Raw genomic sequence first — 8,456 nt, 5'->3', positions numbered from 1 at the left:
TCTACCGAGGGCCATAAAGTGAGACTCTGTCTCTACAAAAAAAAAAAAAAAATGGGCAAATGTAAGAAGAAAAGTTGTTCAACCGCAGTGATAATATCAAATGGGCAGAGTGAAACTATGAGGCTCCTGTTTAACTTCTAAGATCTGCTGGGAACAACACATTTGATGGTACATGGGTTTGACAAGAGTTTAAAGAAATCAGAAATTTCTCATGTTTGCTAGTAAGAGTGCAAACTGGAACAATTATGCATCAAGATGTTAAATGTACATACCTTTTGATCCAGTAAATCCACATTTAGGACTTTGCCTTATAGTTTTATTTACCTATGTGCAAAATGACACGGACAACAGGATGTTTGCTGTGGCATTGTTGCATAACAAAAATTTGGAAGCAAACTTCGAGTCCCTCTGTTGGTAACTGGTAATATACTGGTAATAAGAATTGTAAATCTTGACACCTAGAAAATATTCAAAACATGTTTGTTGAACTAAATGGGTTCTCTTTATCAAGATGAAAATTGCTTCATTTGGCTCAGCATCTGGAGCACAGTGGTTATGGCGCCAGCCACGTACACCAAGGCTGGCGGGTTCAAGCCTGGCCTGGGCCAGCTAAACAACAATGACAACTGCAACAAAAAATAGCCAGGTGTTGTGGCAGGTGCCTGTAGTCCCAGCTACTTGGGAGGCTAAGGCAAGAGAATCTCTTAAGCTCAAGAGTTTGAGGTTGATGTGAGCTGTGACACCACGGCACTCTACCAAGGGCAATATAGTAAGACTCTGTCTCAAAGAAAAAAAAAAAGAAAGCAAACTGCTTCATTTGATATGTTTGTGTTTGTCTGTGATTATTATAAAAGCTACAATAATTGAGAAGTTAACATAATAAATATATATTTTTAGATCACCACAACTTGAAGGATTGATTTTTTTTTTTTTTCTGGTGGTAGTGAGATAAATATTTCTTGGTTTTCATCTAGGTAAACTATATCGTACTAATATATACATTTTTGTCAAAATGTAGCCATTATAGCCATACAGAGCATGCAAATTCTAAATTAATTTTCTTATTAATGAACATTTTCATTATTATCTTAAGTCAGTAACGTCAAATTATTTTGAAAGAGGTAGTGTTCACAGAGTTAGTTGTTTCATGTGAAATATTTAACAAGATTCAGTTGTCACTACAATTATTTTAGGGAAAAGAGGGAGAGATGAGTTTTCTAAAAAAAAAATTAGACCTTATGGGTGGTACCTGTGGCTCAAAGGAGTAGGGCGCTGGCTCCATATGCCGGAGGTGATGGGTTCAAACCCAGCCCCGGCCAAAAACTGCAAAAAAAAAAAAAAAGACCTTATTTGGTCAAAATAAGTGGCTAAAATCTTAGCATTGGTCCTATTTCAAAGTAGAGGTATACTTAATTTTACTTTATTACTCACAACAAACAAAGTTTTAAATTTTGTCTTATTTTATTTATTTATTTGAGATAGAATCTCACTCTTGTCGCCCTGGGTAGAATGCCATGGCATCATCATAGCTCACAGCAACCTCAAACTCTTGGGCTCAAGTGATCCCAAAGCGACTGCCTCAGCCTCCCTCCTGAGTAGCTGGACCTACAGGTGTGAACCACAATGCTCAGCTAGTGTTTTCTATTTTTAAGTAGAGACAGGGTCTTACTGTTGCTCAGGCTAGTTTCAAACTCCTGAGCTCAAGCAATCCTCCCCACTTGGCCTCCCAGAGTGCTAGGGTTATAGTCATGAGTCAACCATGCCCAGCCATTAAATTTTGTCTTTAAATTGACACCAGAACTTTTATCTCCATGAGGAAAACTGTCAAACAATTTGAACTTTGTAATTTACAAATGTTTAATCAGTCATGTTGATAAATTAGAAAGGGCAAGAGGATAGATATTGGAGAGTCATTTCTCATCGATTTCATACAGAAATTTCCCCAAAATTCTGTTGACAGAGTGGTCATTTTAGGATCTGAGCTGGTTTCCTTGCAGCTTGTAAGACTCCAAATTCTGGATTATGCTTGAATGATCAAATTAGGATCTGAGCTGGTTTCCTTGTAGCTTATGTGAAACTCCAAATGCTGGACTATGTTTTCAATGATCAAGTGATCCTGATGTCCAAAAGAGATGAGAGGGTCATGATGTTTATCTAAGGTTAAATAATGGTGGCAACATGTGATTCCCATACCTGAGCCTGCACAGGGAAGGATCAGCATGGAGAGGTGTCACTGTGTAAATGACGGCAAGTCTTCCTTCAGGAGTGTCATTTCCACTCTCTGCTGCCAGACATTTTTTAGATATCTAGGTAATGCATCTACCTGTACCTGGAGAAGTTGTTTAATTCTCAGCTGACTTATCACATATCAACATTCCTCACAATTTCAGAAAATTTCTGGGGCAAAGACAACAGTAACGGGATCTAGTTACCTAGCTAGGTGGTGACAAAAGAAGAACACAGACCTGTATTTAGAGGAGAGGCAGGAAGTTTCTTATTTAGTTTTTACTGCAATAACACTCCACGAAATCATCTTCACTATGTAAGCAGTTTATAAAAACAACCAACCGTTTGTTTCTTGCTCACATTGCCTGCATCATGCTCTAGGCTGTGAGTGACCTTTTCAACTGTGATTGACTTGCTGGAGCAATTCCTGTATGGGTTTTACTGTCCTCATCATAGAGTGCAAATGGAAATGGTGGGAACCTAGAATGTCTTTTGAAAAAGTCTGCTCTGGAATGACAATGATGCACTACCCTTTCTAATCACACCCCATTTGAAAGCACGTCACATGATCAGTCTCATATATGTGGTGGGGAAATAAAATAATTCCATGAGAGTAATAAAGGAAGAGTGAATATATGATAATTAATCAAATCTACCAGATGAGGGATTGAACCTAGCACCACAAGGGGAATGGTATACCAATGCACTTAGTGATAAGCCATTACATGTTGTAACTGCTCAGGAATGCTAGGAACTGGTTAGTATATTGTAACCTTCTTAAATCATATGAACAGTAATATCTCCAGACATAAATATATGACTGTTACCCCTTTAGGATCATTTATTTTTATTATGTGATTATGCCCTCATCAAAAGGTAACATAAAAAAAGTTATTTTTCTCTTGGATGGTGCCTGTGGCTCAAAGGAGTAGGGCGCCAGCCCCACATACTGGAGGTGGTAGGTTCAATCCCAGCCCGGGCCAAAAAAAAAAAAAAAAGTTATTTTCTCTTATTGAAAATTGAAACTATTTTTAGGAGACCCAACTCTCGAACGAAAGAGAATTGTTGAACTCTGCATGCTTTTATCAGCTTCAGGGGAAGTAGCAGAGTCTCAGGAAAACAAAGCATTTATACAAATCCAAACTCAAAGTATCAGTGCATATAAAGTCCCAAGCTGTAGGGCTATGGCGGAGTCCCCAAGTGCCTTTTACTGGAGGGAGCTAGTATGAAACGTATATTGACCAGAAATTTCTGGCAAAATGTATGTTGCCAGAAAAAAGGTCAATACAACTCTTTTTTTTTTTTTCCCTATAACTTCAATGACATTAGTTTTTTACTATGGTCATAGAGAACTTCTTACCAATACATATTAAATTACAGTTATTTCAGTTTAAACTCATTCTGTATTGTGCAAAAGATTGGGGGAAGAAAAAGAACCCTTCAGTCTCTTCTCCAAGAATTAAGCAGCTCACGTTGGGAGGCAGAGGCAGATGCCATGTTATGGATGCCAGAAAAAACTATCCAGACTTAACACTATTGTCAGGTTTACAAGTATTTCTTCAAGAGTTGGCTACATTAGAAAAATAGAGCTGTCTCTAGAATTCCTACCATTTCAACAGACAAGGGCACAGGCTGGGTCTTATATCAGGTAAATATATTAAAGAGTTTCAGAACTAAAAAAAAAGAGAGAGAGAGAGAGAGAGAAAAAAGCTGTCAGGACCCAAGCATTCATCATTAGTTGCCTAATCCGAGTAGGCTCAGAGCAGGCTGCAACTGCAGTTTCTATTTCTTAGCACCATAGTTATTACAGGAAAAGAGGGAGAAGAGGTGGGGTCCACGTTGCAGACACACGAGTCACTTCCTATTTCTGGACACAGAGACCGGTGTTCTGCCACCGTCTGTTGCTCCATTTGAATTATGATCTTTGGGCTCCAGTACTCTGAAGAGCAAAGAGGTTTGGTGAAGTGATTAACACCCCTGATAAACTTGTCTAGATTCAGGAAGATTAAAGGACATAGAGGATTAAAAATCATACTTGGCTCCATCAGCACTAAATAGAAATGACTACTTCTTTGTCGGTGCTAGCTCTGTGAACAGACCAGTTCACGGAGAGCCGGGCGCTCACAATTTTGCCTGAGGTCCTGCTTTCTCCTAGGATGTGGCAGTTATAGACAAACTCCTGCCAGCTTTTTCTCATACTACAGTTTGTCAACTTTGGTTTTGTGGAAAGAGAGAACTTTCATTCCAAAAATAACTTACTTCCCTTTTAAACGGAACTGAAGAGGGTTTGGAGTGAGCACTTGAACAGTGAAACCTCAAACCAGGTCATTAATTAAAAAATTCAACTTAAAATGAACCATTCCTGACAAGTGCTGCTAATGGGCATAGGGGGCGCTTCCTGCGGGATGGCTTGGAAATAATCTACTCAGATGTGTCTTTACCACCCGACTGCATCCTGCAGGCCGCAGAGAGGGCCACAGTCGCCCGCTCTTGTTAAGCTGTTTCCATCTCGTTCCTCCCGGAGGATGCAATTCTTTCCCCCAGCGGGCTCATTTCCAAGTCCTTGGACCTGTTCTCCAGGGAGTGCCGGGTGTAACCCAGGGAGTACTTGTGGTCGCTCTCAGTGACGTGGCAAAAGGCTAATTTTACCTGATTTAGGGATGGACAAGCGGATAGAAGAACGGTGAACTCAATTTGGGGAAGAGGCACAGCGGTGTCAGTGCTGGGTGTGGAGGGCCCTGCTCCCCACCCCATCCCACTAACTCCCTTTTCCTGCCTACTTAGAAACAGTGGGGAAACCTCAACTGCTAACTCAGCGAGAAATCATTTTCCTTTGGATTTTGGTTCTCATCTCAATCCACAAAAATGATGACTGGAGGATCTGGCTTGATTTTTAGCGTCTAAGAACAACTGTTTTCCCGAGGAGCCAGACGCAAGAGGGAGCCCAAGGGGTGAGCGAGGTGGGCTGAGAACGGGCAGGTGACCTCCTGCGCCTGGTCTTCCACGCTCATTTCTGCTAACTAATCAACCGGGAAATTGCAAGCGAGGACTCTCCGCACTGGCAGGTGGGCAGGTGGCCGCAGGCAGAGGAAGGGTGCCAGGCGTGGTCCTAGGACACCGGGCAGCTCAGGTCTCTGTGTGGTGGCCGGGACACAGCGAGTCCCCAGGGTGCTTCTCGCGTATCCATCCCAGGCTTCAGCAAAAAGCCCTAACTCTCATCCGCTGAAAATCGTGCCAAGTCCCTTCTTCAACCCAGGAACCCCAAATCAGCCGCACTCATTCCTTTCTCAGCCACTCCCCCCGCCAGACCCTGGGGAAACAGATTAACAAGAGGAAAAATAGTCCTTTCCTCAAGCAATTGAAATGCTAAGAGACTGACTCTTGTTTACTTCCGTACTGTCCACATTTACCCTTCCAGGACAAAGCTGCCATGTGTGGGATGGTTTAGTCTCACGCGACCAGTGAACTGTTAGAGATAAAGCCTAAGCCTGTTTGATTATCCTGCCCTGTTTTAAAATGTGTGGTCCACACGGGAACTGCATCCTAATAATTGGTGGAATTTGTAGAAAATGGATAATTTTGGATAATTTTTAACCATCACTGCAGGTGACTCTCATGGAGAGTAACTTTTGGAAGCTGTTAATCTTTCACATCATCTGATAAAACTACTTCATTCTGTTTCTTTAATTAAGATTTGAAAACGTCTTGCCTGAGTTATCTTGCTCCTCATTGCAGTCCGAAAAATAATTCAAATAAAAAGAAAAAAGAACTTTGTAAGCTGCTTGACAGTTCCCCAAAGCATCCTTAAAATTAAATCTAAGAAAAGGATGCCACCGCAATTTCAATGTGGAGAAACCAGTTGGTGTTTTTTTCTGACAAAAATATTTTCAGTTAACTTGGTTTGTTCGGAAATACGCAATTAACAGGACACACGGGCACATAGTAACTCATTACCTTTTTGCAGAAATAGTAGAGTAGCTTTGGAAAATTGAAAATAACTTACTGATGTCCTACTTGTTATTAGCCTGTAGTGAATCAGACAGAAAAAATTTAAATTTGTAGGCCAGGCGTGGTGGCTCATGCCTGTAGTCCCAGCACTATGGGAGGCTGAGGCGGGTGGATTGCCTGAGCTCGGAGGTTCGAGACCAGTATGACCAGGAGTGAGCCAGAGTGAAACCCTGTCTCTACTAATATCAAAAACAGCTAGACGTTGTAGAGGGCATCTGTAATCCCAGCTACTGGGGAGGCAAAAGGGAAAGAGAATCGCCAAAGGAAGAACAGTAAAAAAAATAAACAAATAAAAAAAGTTCAAACGAAGAAGAATGAACAAATAAGCTGAAATTAAAAAAAAAATTAATTTGTAATATTGATAAGAAAATCGAGGCTGACAGAGGTCAATTCCTCTTGTAAAGTTTCAAAGGTAGTAAATGATTAGATCCCTGGGGTTTGAACCCTGGGAGCCTGACTCCTGAATCTCTGCTGTGGCGTCCCTGGGCTGTTCTGGGCGTCCCTTGCCTGATTCATCCTCCCTAGGGCTCCCCTCTCCCCTGCCCTTCCTCCTCATTGGATGCCCCACTCTTCGCTTGTGCAGGCCCTGGTGTCCTTCATAGCCCCACTGACTCCTGGTTGGGAGACCCGCTGCTGTACCTGTCTAGAGCCAGTCCTTCACCTTCATTTGGCATTCCATCCATCCTGCCTCCTAGTACATGGACATACACAGGGTGTCCATACAGTCTGGGACACTATTTTACATTGCAAATGAACTTTCTGGACACTGTGTGTACGTGTGTGTGTTTAGGACAAATATTATACTTACTATGTATCAGTCATGTTTTTGGTGGGCCGTGAACATTACAAGATATTTAATTCTCCCGTGACCTAATGGGGTAGTTAGTATGAGTATTCTCATCTTACAGAGAAAGAAGCTAAGGCACAGAGAGCGAGTTCCTCTCAGCCAGTATCTGAACCCAGACAGTGGGCTTCAAATACACCGTATGTATCTTTAGGACTTTCTTCAGCTTATTGGTCATGCCTCACTTTCTGGGATCTATAGTTCTCTCTCTCTCTTTTTCCTCTCCCTCCTCCTCTCCCTCTCCATTTTTCTCCCTGTTTTTCTCACTTCTGCTCACTTTTATTCCTGCTCTACTTTTAGCTCTACTGGAGTTCGTTTTCATTATTATCAATGCCTTCAAATAACCCATTTTATTAGCTGAAAATTTTAGAAAACAAATGAACAATGTTATCTAATCTCAAAAAGGTAGAGAGAAAATATGATACTGAAAAATTATGGAGGAGGCAGTCTTCATCCAGAAATTATGCTAGGTTGCTATTTAATATTTCATTTAGTGTCTCACATGAGATACAAGGGCTGCTACTGCCTATCACCAGTTACCCTGCCCCAGAAGACAGAGCACTGTGCATGGGCACTACACAGACTCACAGTAATTACACAGGGGTGGCCAGCGTGCTCCCCTCTGACAAGCAGAGGCTCAGTTGTGCCCAGAGATCTCAGCTTTGCCTTGTGGGCAGAGCTTCGGAAGTGTGAGAGTTCCTCTCACCTGGGCTCCAGGACTGCCTGAATGACGGTTCAAAGTCATCAACCTATCTTGAGAGGAGCATCGGAAGCGGTGTGCTGCTTCCTAATGTCATGGAGATGATAAGAGGGTAATCAAAGCTCTCTGATGGCCTCTGTGTCTTATAGAACACATGTCATGCATAATTACAAAAGGTCATGCATAATTTTGCTATGTAAGCAGTTTATAAAAACAACTATTTGTTTCTTGCTCACATTGGCTGCAGAGGTCATGCTCTAGGCTGTGGCATCCCTGAGCTGTTCTGGGCATCCCTTGTCTAATTCCTCCTCCATAGGGCTCCTCTCCCCCCTGCCCTTCCTTCTCAATGGATGTCCCATTTTGGGGGGTTATGAAATGCTCCACTCATTAATATGAAAAAATCTAAAGTACAGGCTCACCCAGATGTAGGAACTCTGTCCACATTGGGCAAGTCCCCAGACACTTACACTTCTGTCTCTTCCCTGTCACCCAGTGAACAGAAAATACCCTTTCTTCTAGTTCAACAAATTATTTCCTAGACTCACATTTTTGCCTAGCCACTATAAAGATGTGTCCTGTACTATCTTTAAAATGTTCATTTTTTGCCTGTTCTGCCTTCTTTCTTCCTAACTTCTCCATCCATCCTGCTCCTTCCCCATCCATTCACTACATTTGTTC

Source organism: Nycticebus coucang, chromosome 5 (assembly GCF_027406575.1).
Source record: "Nycticebus coucang isolate mNycCou1 chromosome 5, mNycCou1.pri, whole genome shotgun sequence".
Taxonomy (NCBI): domain Eukaryota; kingdom Metazoa; phylum Chordata; class Mammalia; order Primates; family Lorisidae; genus Nycticebus; species Nycticebus coucang.
This window is presented reverse-complemented; position numbering follows the sequence as displayed.